The sequence below is a fragment of the Strongylocentrotus purpuratus genome, unplaced genomic scaffold, assembly GCF_000002235.5.
Source record: "Strongylocentrotus purpuratus isolate Spur 01 unplaced genomic scaffold, Spur_5.0 spur5_scaffold_19, whole genome shotgun sequence".
NCBI lineage: Eukaryota > Metazoa > Echinodermata > Echinoidea > Camarodonta > Strongylocentrotidae > Strongylocentrotus > Strongylocentrotus purpuratus.
This window is the reverse complement of record NW_022145604.1, coordinates 29655931-29669416: the sequence shown is the minus strand read 5'-3', so window position 1 is coordinate 29669416 and position 13486 is coordinate 29655931.

Sequence of the window (13486 nt, the reverse complement as noted above, 5' to 3'; positions counted from 1 at the left end):
TGTAAGTTTGTCAGTTGTCAGTTGTCAGAGAGTAGATTTTCAGGTAGCAGGTTGTTCGGTTCGTTGTCAGTTTGGGTTATCGATTGTGAAAATTATTGGTTGTCCCTTTTCAGGTTTTCTGTTTGTCATCAGGTTGTTGGTTTTCGGGTAGTACGTTATCCGTTACCTGGTTGTCTATTCACAGTTGTCAGATTGTGCTTGTCAGGTAGTAAGCTATACGTTCCCGGTTATTGATTATCGAATGTTAACATATCATTTGTGAAGATGCCAGGTTGTCAGTTTTAAAGTTATTTGTCGTCGGTTGTCAGGTTAGTGATTGTCTGTCATCGCTTGTCAGGTTATTGGTTTCCAAGTAGACACGGTAGAAGGTTGCTGCTCGTCGTTACTAGATCGTAAAATTGTCAGGCTGCAGGCTTTTACTTCTCAGTTTGTTAGTCGTCTTTTATCAGGTTGTCCATATCAGGTTGAAAGTTATCAGGTTATCGGTTGTCAGAGAATTAGTTTTCAGAAGCAACGTAATGTAACTAAGTTGTGAAAACTATCAGTTGTCAGAATTCTAGTGGTCATGTGGTCGTTTTATTTTCATATTATTAGTTTTCAGGTTGTTGAATGTTGGATATTCAGACGTCCTTCATTAGCTTGTCCGTTGTCGATGTTAGATGTCGGGTTGTCAGTTGTCAGATTATCAGTTTTCAGTTCTCAGTTTTCAGCCTTTCAGGTTATAAGCTATCATTGACTCGGTTGTTGGTTATTGAGTTGTTGGTAGCTACGTTCGGGCTGCTGACTGGTTGTAATCAGGTGGTTCCTGTACGGTGGTCCCTGTCAAATGGTTCCTGTCAGATAGTTCATGATGACAAATGAAAAATTAATTTACACTAATATCAAGCCAGTGAAGATCAACAATTCTCATGTCAGTCTTCAGATTGTTGGTTGTCAGGTTGCCGACTGTCAGATTATAAATTACCAGGTCGTCAGCTGTCTTGCTGTCGGTTGTCAGATTGTAAGGTATCATGGTATTGGTTATCAATTTGTTGGATGTCAGATCATTGGGTTTCGGTTATAAGGTTATTAAGTTATGTCATCAATTGCCAGGTGGTCAGTTGTCTTGTTGTCAGTTATCAGGTTGTAAGGTATCATGGCATTGGTTATCAAGTTGTTGGATGTCAGATTATTATGGTGTCGGTTGGGGGCTGTTGTATTGTCAATTGCCAGGTCGTTCATTTATCAGGTTGTCAATTGTCAGGTTGTTGGTTGTCTGTTGTCAGTCTTTCTTTTGCCACATGTCACTCACAAGTGACCTGAAAAGTTTTCAGGTCGCTATTTGTCATGGAATTGTTGATACTTGCCAGGTAGTCAGTTGTCAGTTTATCGAGTATCAGGTAGCGATCGTCATCTTGTCACATGATTATTAGTTTTCAAATTACCGCTTGTCAGGTAGTCAGAAGGTTGTTAGTAGTCTGGTAGTCAGGTTGTAACCTTTTACTTTTAAGGTAGTCAGGTCGTGTGGTTGTAAATTTTTCTGGTTGTCTGTTGAATGTTCCTTGTGGTTGGTTGTCAAATGGTTGCTTCTCAGATTGTTACTTGTTTAAATATTGTTCAGGTTTCCAGGTACCAGGCTGTCAGTTGTCAGTGTTGGTCATCAGTTGTTGTTTGTTTGTCAGTTGTTAAGTTGTCAGTCGTCATTTATCATGGTTGTCGGGTAAACCGGGTTATAAAAATGTCGACTGTCAAGTATATTTCAAGTATAGGTTGAAGGTTTTCATGTATTCCCTAGGTGATCATTGACTTGCTGACGAATAGACGTGTTTGTGATGCCTTTTATAACTCTAACATAGTTTGTGTTCAAAACGTAGTTTTCTCTGAAAGAGAATTATCCATCGTGTGGTATAAAATTATATCGAAGATTGATGTCTCAAGCCTAGTTATTTAAATTGCATCCACTCTATGTCATGCAGACGACCTCACGCGTCGCCACGGACCGACGATGCGTTCTGATCTATCGAGGCGTCAGGAGTTTGAACATATTTGTGTTAAATCCGGGATCCTTGGTTAAACAACAGTAATACTCTGGTCTTATTGCCAAACCAACTCCATACCGATTCCAAACTGACTGCATTTTACTCAGCTTTGAGGGGGTAATGTTATATGTTGTTCGATCTGGTGTCGGTCTGGTGTCGTCTCATCGATGTGATTGGGTTATCCAGACCTTGGTCTCATGTTGGTTGAGACAACCAAGTCGCCTTTATATCAGCCAGGGTCAAAGGACAGTGACCTTCATGGCGACCTCTTGGCCGATGTTACTATTGGTGTTCCCTCTCAGCTCCACGTGTGTTTCACCCAAGGATATGGGTAGCCTCGTACCCTCCCGCCAGCGGGAGTAACCTGGAGAGAGAAAAAGAGAAAGAGTGAGACAAAGAGAAAGAGAGAGAGAGAGAGGGAGAGAGAGAGAGAGAGAAAGAAAGAGAGAGAGAAGGAGAGATAGAGAGAGGGAGAGATGGAGTGAAAAAAAGGGAGAGAGAAAGGCAGAAAGATAGAGAGGGAGAGAGAGGGAGAGAGAGGGAGAGAGAGGAAGAGAGAGAAAGAGGAAGAGAGAGAGAGAGAGAGGAAGAGAGAGAGAGAGAGAGGAAGAGAGAGAGAGAGAGGAAGAGAGAGAGAGAGAGAGAGAAGGAGAGAGAGTGTGTGGGAGAGATATTACAGACGAATAATAATTTGGATCATAACTTTTCGGTAAGTTGTACTAAGAACTCGATCGTGAGGAGGGAATTTCTATGAAAAGGGCCTTCTCTTCCGTTCGACAAGTTTCAACCTTGTAATGAGTTGAAACGTTTTTAAATACCTAGTAACTCTCTATCAATCCCAGAGGTTTTGCACCAACTCTTTTTCTGAACATTTTTCTTGCTTGTAAGATTTTTCTTTCTTACATATTACACATGTATATATATCCATTGATCTTTTACTTTGTATTTAGTGTTGTGTGTGTGTTGATATGGGTGTTTGTGAGTGTATGTGTGAAGGCTCCTCCTCTACAATTTGATCTGTTCACTTGTTTGTTGTTTACTTATGTCCTCATGAACTTGAGTCCTATTACCTTGTTATACTTGGTGGTTTCCCATCAAAGCCAAATTTTTTATCATGGATGACAATATTCAAGATTACCTTGATCATGTAGTCAGTGACTGCAAGTATATGGACTGTAGTGATTTTCAATGTAATAACTTAAGTAAAATATCCATTATGCATATAAATGCGAGAAGTCTTTTTAAGAATTATGAAGACTTTTTAGTTTTCTTGTCATGTTTAAAACATAATTTTTCTGTGATTGGAATTTCAGAAACCTGGTTCAAGCAAACAACAAATACGTGTATGTTTGACATTCCTGGATATTCGCTTTTACAAGTTTGTAGATCTAATAAACGAGGTGGTGGGGTATTATTGTACGTCAGGGATGGTATTGATTATAAGTTGCGTACTGATTTATCGGGCGAGCATGCTGGTTTTGAGTCTATTTTTGTAGAAATAGCCATTGATAATGTGAAATCCATTGTTGGTTGTGTATATAGAGCACCTGATAATGATATTGCTTCTTTCATTCATTCTTTTGATTATCATATGCAGGTTATTGGCCGGGAAAAGAAAGATGTCTATCTTATGGGTGATTTTAATATTAATTTATTAAATTGTGATTCTGATGGCAGAGTAAAAGACTTTGTTGATTTTTTAACATCTTTTGGTTTATTTGCTTTGATTACTAAACCGACTCGTATTACTTCTACTACTTCAACATTGATAGATAATATTTTTACAAATTGTATTCAAGATGATTTTGCTTGTGGAATTCTTTGTTCGGATTTGTCTGATCATATGCCCATTTTTAGTATTAATAAAGGGAAGTCTCTTTCAAATGAAAAGGTAAATGTTACAGTTTTTAGACGTGTGATTACAAATGAAAGAGTTCAGAGATTTAAGCAAGATATTCTTACTATTGATTGGTCTCTTCTTTATAGTCTTATTGATGTAGATGATAGTTATAATTATTTTTAAAGAATTTTTGGTAACTTGTATGAATTTCATTTTCCTCTTGTTCGGTTGAGTAGGAAAAAGAAATGTAAAAAACCTTGGATCACCCAAGGTCTTCTGAAATCTATAAATCATAAAAATAAGCTTTATTGTAAATACATTAGACTATATATATATATATATATATACTATAAAAACACCTTGACTAATTTAGTCCGTAATAACAAGAAAAGTTATTATGGTGATGTATTTAAAAGTACACAGAGGGATATACGGAAGACTTGGTTTCATATAAATGATTTACTTGGGAGGGGTAAAAAGGATCCAATACCAGATGAAATGTACCACGGGGAAATTCATTTAAATTCAAATCTAGATAAAGCTGAATATTTTAATAAGTATTTTATTAATTTGCCTGCAAGGATAAGTAGAGAAATTCCACCTGTGCAGACATTATTTGAAGATTATTTGTTGCCTCGGGATAACCCATCCTCTCTATTTTTTAGACCAACAACTGTGCATGAGATTGTTAATTTTGTCTTAGATTTGAAACCATCTAAGTCATCTGGCTCAGATGATATTTCTCCTAGAGTTATAAAAGATTGTATGCATGTTATTGCAGGTCCGCTTTGTGATATATTCAATAAGTCAATGTCTCAAGGGTTCGTTCCTGATAAGTTAAAAATAGCAAAGGTAGTTCCAGTTTATAAAAAGAATGATCGTAAATGCATTGAGAATTATAGACCAATTGCCTTGTTACCAATATTTTCAAAGATTCTTGAGAAATTAGTCTACAAAAGATTAAATGAGTTTTTGCTTCTTAATGATGTTTTGATCCCCCAGCAATTTGGCTTCCGTAAAAATTGCTCCACTACTATGGGTGTTTTAAATTTGGTAAATACAATAATATGTGCAATTGACAGCGGGAATTATTGCCTTGGAATATTTTTAGACTTGTCAAAAGCATTTGACACAATTGATCATGATATACTCTTAAGAAAGCTCAATCATTATGGTGTTCGAGGTATAGCATTAAATTGGTTTAAAAGTTATTTGGAAAATAGATTACAATTTGTTGTCGTTAATGGTGCCAAGTCTCAATCTAGCAATGTGAAGTATGGTGTACCTCAGGGATCTGTTCTTGGCCCATTGCTGTTTTTGATTTACATTAATGATATTATTAATTCGTCTCAATTATTTACATATTCTCTTTTTGCTGACGATACATGTTTGTTATATTCTCACAAGAATGTACACTCTCTTATGCAGTCAGCTAATACTGAAATCTGTAGACTCTTTACATGGTTTTGTTGTAACAAACTGTTATTGAATACTGGTAAAACTCAATGTGTAATATTTAGGTCTAGAGGGAGGAAAATCCCTGAAAATATTCACCCCTTAGTTGTTGGTGGTCAACAGATCAATCGCAGTCAACATGTGCTATTTCTTGGTGTTACGGTTGATGAATATTTATCATGGAAAGAACATCTTGATAAAGTATGTACTAAAGTGTCTCGCAGTACCGGAGTAATATCCAAACTTCGTTATTTCCTCCCCCAATACACCTTAGTTACTTTATATAATGCTATTATTATGCCTCATTTGATGTATTGTAATATTGCTTGGGGTCACACATTTAGGACCCATGTACATAAGTTGCAAGTACTTCAAAAGAAAGTTGTTAGGTATATAACAAATTCAGAATATAGAACACCTAGTACTCCTTTGTTTTTGCAACTGCATATTTTGCCTTTTGATGAATTGGTATCTCTTAATTGCTTAATATTTATGTTTAAATGTCAATCACTCCAGTATACATTTTTTACTAAATGTGTTTGTGGAAAACTCTTCCATCCATCATTATCATACTCGTCAGAGTAGCCTTGTCCATCAGTCATACGCCAGGACCCATACTGCCTTAAAATCATTTAGAACTGTCTGTGTTAAAAAGTGGAATAAGTTACCCCTTAATATAATTAGTATTACTACATTGTCTCGGTTTAAAATATCTTGTACAAAACACCTTTTCGACAGATTGCTATCAGATACATGAATGTATTATAAAACAAGATAAGGTAGCCATGTATGAAGTGTATGTTATGTGTGTGTGTGCGTGTGTGTGTGTGTGTTTGTGTATGTGTTGTAATTGGGGGGGTGGGGGTATACTCATCTGCATAATTTGTTATGTTGTTACTATAGTTGTTACATTGTTACATAAACATGAGTTATACTCGTTGTAAATATGTTACTCCTTGCCATTATCTGCCATTATATACCTACTGTATAGTCTACTATGTAAAGGGGCCCCGTTCACAAGCTGTGCTTCACTGGGGTCCCAAACCTATCATTCTTGTGTTCCTTGCTGTTATATCTTATATCATTGTTTATGTTTGATTTGGTTTGAATAAACTTGAACTTGAACTTGAACTTGAAAAATAAACACAAAGTCAATAGTACCGATAGCCTTGCCCATCAAATTGTCTAAATCTGCGAGAAAGAGAAGCTGAAGTAGATGCGGTTTATTTTGTGCTCGGTCATGCGCCCTCTATACACATAGTTTGGCCAAGTTAGTTTCAATTGGTCACATCATGGCCTATATTCTCTTGTATCATGCTTGCCTAACAAAGCAGTATTCGTGTGCCCAACTCGAATGAACCGAGTTGGCCAAACTCTCCTAATATAATCAATGGCTCTGATCCCGTGCTGTGTCATGCGCCATCTATAGGCGTAGAAAGAATTGGTTGGGTTCAACTATAATGCACTACCACTATCCGACTTGCAAAATTTGTAAGCAATGAACATGTTCATATCATGATGATAATACTTGGGCTTGCGAATCAGTTGTACTATGCATACTTTCACTAGTTAGCAGGGGGCATTCAGTTTTGCATGGGGGAGGGGAAAGACGCTTTTCTTCCGCCTATTCTACAAGTATTTGTGTCATGTTTTTTAATATTTAAAAAAAAAAAAAAATCTGAACAGAGAAGTCGTTTTACATTGCTTGCGCACCATCCCGACTCAAAACACATGCAACCACAGGAATAGCAAGTGTGTAACCATTTCCTTGAATACATAACTTGCCTGTAACCCCCTCCCCTCCCCCACCCTCATTAAATATGATTTTAATTTCCTGTGCACATGTATAATTCACCTTTAAAGCACCGTTGAAGGCCGCATGATGCCATAACGAAACGGACGCATCTGGTGTAGCCGTCCCGGTACTGTCGGCTTAGAACACAGTAGATTAGAGGGTTGAAAAGCCCGTTTAATGTGGTACTCATCAAGGCATAGACAGCTATCAGCTCGCTTACACGGATGCCACATTGGGTAACGGTTAGAACGATCTGTGGAGATGAAAGAAAAGAGAAGAAAAAAAGGTGTGATTAGTTGTTTTTGCTACGAGCATGACCAGGGCGAAGAACTGTGAACATGGGGAATACAAACCTTCAAATACGCCATAATATCCTGCAGCGCTCCGCAGACAAAATTGACATGAAGTCTTTCTAAACTGGACTGAAGGAAGTCTGGGATCCTAGGCAAGGAGAAAGTTCATCTCAAGTCCGTTACAAGGTAATTAGTAAACCATTATCACAACATGATGATTGCTCCTGACAACCACAAAACACATCAACATTATTATACAAACAAACCACGTTTCACTGTGACTATTGACTGTGATGTTTTTTGTTTAAATAAATCTCTTTTATCTTCATCTTCTCATTCTGCTCACGCGCATAAATTAACATTTGCCGTTGAATTATTTTCCCCTTGTTAGTACAATCAAACCTGTCTTTTAAGGCCATCCGAGGGAAACAGAAAATGTGGCCACTGTAGACAGGTGGCATTGTTAGACAGGTTCTACCAGACACATTTCTTTCTTGAGGGGAACAACATGCATGGCTACTGTAGACAAGTGGCATTCATACAGAGATGACTACCATGACAGGTTTGACTGTAGAAAGTGAAAGAATCAGTGAATGAATGAATAGATAATCACCATGATGTAGCGGTAATGGCAATAGTGTACACTCAGTAATACACTGTGTATTTATTTTGAGAGACAGAAGGGTGTCAATTCTTATCCTTTAACACGAGTTAGGACCGCTCTGGCTACCAGCAGTCGATGAGGATAATAATTGTTTAGTGTTGGTTTCGTCGGATAATATAATACTTTAACTTTGCGCCACTATCAACCCACTGACCACCTTTAACGCTCAGTTAAAAAAGTGATTTATATGATGTATAGAAAGTGAAATGTCAATGGTTGTCTGTCTCACTCAACATTACGCGCACCAATTATCCTGCACGCTGATTGGCTAAACGCCTCCCGGGCATTATATTAATTTACCCGCTATAGATAAGAGACGGAAGAGAGCATGGGCTAATATCTCTGATCTACAAAAATGCCGCCTTAACACTGGAACACATCCATAGGAGAACGATGTTGAAAAATTGAGAAGTGGCAACTTTCTCCTGAATATGAGAACCATTCGGAGTTACTCGTGCTTGTCGTGGATAACATTTTACACGTTCATTAAGTTGATTGGTTATTAAAGTTTAATGGCATTTCGTGAGTTTTCTTATTCTGCCTCAGCGGTTCTTCACCTCTGCGTCATGACCCTCGTTATGCCCATAAGATCGCTCGAGTTTGTAACGGGAATAAGCTTACTGAATTTAGCACTAATGAAACATATATTTCTTTTTAATGTAGATTTTAATCATAGGAGAAAGCATCTGACAAAGAATGGATTTGTTAAGAGGAAAAGATGGAGGACCGGGGGTGATCAAGGCACTGCGTGATTTTAATCAATGATATCAATTGAAACTATGGTCTTGTGTCATTAAAAACTTGAAATACATCATACATGTTCATACAGTTTATATTTTAAGAACAAACCTGAAGTTCATACTGTACTTAAAGATAAACTTGAATTCTGGTAAAAAAAAGGAAAATTAGTTCTCACAGAATCAAACAAAACTTACACTGAATTTTCAAGATTACAAATAAATGACATGTGCCAAACAATTTTGAAAGAAAATGTGTACTGGCTGAGTAATGAGCATAGAAAGATAAGGAAATCAAGGTAGTACTAGCCCCGTCACCATTGTGTAGTCTCATATATATCTTTCTGTGTACAGTGCTTGTTACTTTACCAAGACTGGGCCAAATTTCTTATCATTTTGATGATCCCAGAACCTTGCAGTGCACACCAATACTTACATGCTACATGATCAACTCTTTCTGATCCATTCCACACCTTTTCTTTTACGATGCAATCGCATTACCACAACTCACCTTTATCTTTAAGCACTCACAATATCTGGACATTAGATCTTGGGATAATGTATCAGGTTTTCATAAAGTCGATGTCTAATTTGAGTCTAAAGCACGTCTCATTCAAACAAACAATATAAGATCACATTGTATTTCCGTGAAATGCACAGACACACCATTATATTATTGTTTCCTTATGGGAGAACGGAAATCTAATAGACAGTATTCATGACTGTTTTGGGCCTCGTTCAAACGATTCCTCGATAAGATGTTCATACAGTTTTTTTATTTTAAAAACAAACCCGAGGCTCATACAAATCACTCATAATGTCTGGACTTTAGGTCTGGGGATCGATAGTGTATCAGGTTGTCGTAAAATCAATGTCTAATTTGTTTCTCAAGCACGTCTCTTCCAAACAAATAATATAAGATACTGTATTTCCGTGAAATGCACAGGCACACTACTTTATTATTGTTCCCTTATGGGAGAGCGAAAATCCAATACACAGTATCCATGACTGTTTTGGGGCCTCGTTCAAACGATTCCTCGAAAAGATGGACTCCCATCTGCACTGGACAATCGTCAAGAGACGCTATGATCCACGTATCGCCTCCGCAGCATATTGCATTGATGAGGATTGGGATACCGCGAAATGACGACACAACATGTACTATACAAGCATAACTTTCCGTGAATCTCATCACTGATATAAATGCAGGTGTAATTTCTATATCAATTATTTTGGAAAATTGTAATATGTTCATAGTATTTTGTCCTGGAACGGTTTTGATCGTAGTGATTTTATCTGCTCAATAGACATTGCAGAATCCATTTCAAAGAATTCGTCAAATGAACAAGTAGCTCCCGAGGACACCCCGCACCAACATTTTCTTAAATTTATATGCCTTATATCCGAGTGAACGTGAGGACAGTATTAACCAGCTCAAATTGATAAAGTAGAAAAATGAAGCTCAGCTTGGAGGGGAGCAAAGACAAGTACGAAGGGGGGGGGGGTGTTTCACAAAGATCCTAAGTTGAACTTATCTCTAAGTTGGACTTGACAATTATGGAAAGCTGTTAGCATCTTTGAAAATATTTTGTAAAAGTAATTTTGAGAGGCATAACAAATATTGATTAAAATCATTCATATTTTATATTTTTAAGAAGATTTTATGTTCTTCATATGGAATTTATGAAAAGTCTAAAATACTTGAATTTTCTATTTTGAATATACATTGTTTAAAGGACACAAATGGCTCTTCATAAATTTGAAGTCCAACTTCAAAGAGTTAAGTTCGACTTATGATCATTGTGAAACACCCCCCAGATCTTGGTTCACCATTCGTGCAATGACCTTATCTACGGTAGATGTGGAAGAAGTATTAATCAAATCACTCTCTGTCTTTCCCTCTCTCTGTGTTTCTGGCCCTGTCTCTGTCTCCGTCTTTCTTTCTCTGTCACCCTCTCTCTGTCCCTCTCTGTCTCTGTCATTCTATCTGCCTCTTTCTCTCTCTTTCCCTCTGTCTGTCTCTCTGTCTTGTATTTCTGTCTGTCTCTCTGTCTTGTATCTCTGTCTGTCTCTGTAATGACAGAGACAGACCGTTGTCTCTACCGTTGTGTCTCTCTCTGCCCCTCTCCTCTGTCTATGTCTCTTATCACCGGCTCTCTCTCCTCTATTTACTCGCTGTCCCTGCGGGTTTGTTTACCTCTTTCTTTCTCACCCACTCTCGCTCTCGCTCCCCCTCTCCCCACTCACAGCACCTCACTTTATCCCTTAGTTCTCCCCCTCCCTCTTCTCCGCTCCCTACCCCGCTCTTTCTCCTCTGCGTATGCTGTAAATGGTGTACATTCGTCGCTAGTAATCTCGATCATTTCTTACATTAAGAGTTCTTCCTTCACGATTCAAGGTTCATGATTTAATGAAACATATCCAGATGGATGAATTAAGACATTGTTTTACAGATAAGGAAAAGGAAGCAGCATTTACAAAAGTAGAATTACAATGAATGATATGTATATGCAGAGAATTAATATATATGTATATGCCAGGTAATACAAGTATAGAATCAATTTTAACAAATGTTATCGAAATCCAGCTATGATTACGTTTCTATATATAATTTCATTTGTTAGAATAAACAATGATTTATGCAGGCTGCGAACTCCCTTGATAAATACTTTTTCTCCCGCAACCTCTCTGTTAATTCTCACCTAATACCTCTGACAACTAATCTCTATATACTTTGTATAACTTTGAATCTGACAGTGTATTGCATTACGGATTGTCAGCTCATCATATCGAATCACATGAATAACCAGCACACATGCATTCATGCTGATCAGCTCCATTACTACTTCATGTCCTATCCACATGAATATCATTATCATGTGGAGAATGTATGTACTCTACAAACATTTTGTTGTGAGGTAATTGGATGCTAGCTGAGTAGATTGCTCAAATAACAAGAAACACAAACTCTAAAATACCTTTCTAAAGTGTGTTCAACATGAATGTGTTACACTACGTGGGGTTATTGACATGACAAATTCTACGCTCATTAATGTATCAAAGGTAATAAGCGGAGAATCAAAGTTTTGTTTAAATCATGTATTTTATTTAAAATCATAATGCTAGTTAATCCCAATCCATTGATTTTTTAGCACAAAGTACATGATTTGATTCTCTTTCATATGACATCAAACTCATGGTAGTTTATGTTTTTTTCAAGACATTATTTACAAAGTACTATTTCTTTCTCAAAAGGGCCGCTTTTTGGATGTCCCCTCCGCTTAAAGGGTAACACAGAAAACAAAAGTCTGAAATGTATGATAACATCTTTTGAATAAACAAGGTGTGCTTAATTTGTGAATTAGAGGGAACCAGATCCCACTTTTATGACTTTGACCCTTCGCTTTTAGTTTAAAGCTAAATCAAAGTTATTCCGATCTATAAAATTATAATGAAAACGTCTGTGTCCTAATACCATAAATTAAGCAGTTATGTTTTTAGAGAAGAAATTCATTCAATAGGCATGGCTTTCTCACTAAAAATACACTATAGTACTGTTAGGGAATATACTATTTATGAACACACGTTGTGTATCACTTTTTCTTCTACGTTTCATTCTTCGATATGTAGTATTAAAGTCATTCCTGGGGGCGTTTCACAAAACTTGTCATCAGTGAAAAATGACAATTTGTGTTATAAGCTACTGAAATCCTTGCTTCTGATCGGTTATCAGCAGATTTGTCACTGATTGTTGTTATTTGTCATTGAAAAAAGGCTTTGTGAAACGCCCCCCCCCCCCTGAACATCTGCAAAAAAGAACGCACACTAGCTCTGTTCATTTCACACTTTGTCTAAACATTGTATATGTACCATATGCCAAAAATGTTGACCCCCTGCAGAGCCTTGTGAATGCGACCTTGACCTGTCTAGCTGGATGACAGCGAGACGTCGAGGAGGATGACGATACACCAAAACAAGATTCCATACACCACATGACACCGTCGTCGTTCATCTCCGCTATGTGCTCTGTTTAGCAAATCGAGAGTTCCGTGACACAAAGACATAACTCTATATTTTGCCAAAATGCGTATTTTATATCAAAATGTTCAGAAAAATGTGGGCTTTCCGGAAAACACAAAGACTTAACTCCACCCAACACCCCATTGAAGTATATGACTAGAGAAACATAGACTTAACTCAAAGTGCTCAGTGACACATAAACCATTTTTTCTCAAAAAGGGCCAAAATGGAGTTACGTCTTTGTGTCACTGACCCCTCGAACTGGTTACGCGCAAACATACGGATCTTTTATCCATGGTGACACATTATTGAAGCATCAAGTTTTTAGAGCTAGAAGATAGAATGGACAATAACACGGGAAAAGATATCACGGGAAAAGGAGAGCGGAATGGGTCTCTAAAACTTATGTTCATGTTTGTCACACCAATTCTTTTCTGTCCCTGGAAAGGTTAAGGTACCATCTGGTTATATAACGACAAGTTTCCATCCCTGTCAGCAAATTTACAATTCTGAACATCCTTAATCAAATTTTTATTCTTAATTGTGTAGATTTAAGCAGACTCTTAGTACACAGTCATGACATGCTGATTAATCTAACCATCAACGTGTGTGAGAGTCAGGGTGGTTCATCGTTATAGTCTGATATTATTTATTTATCATGCAA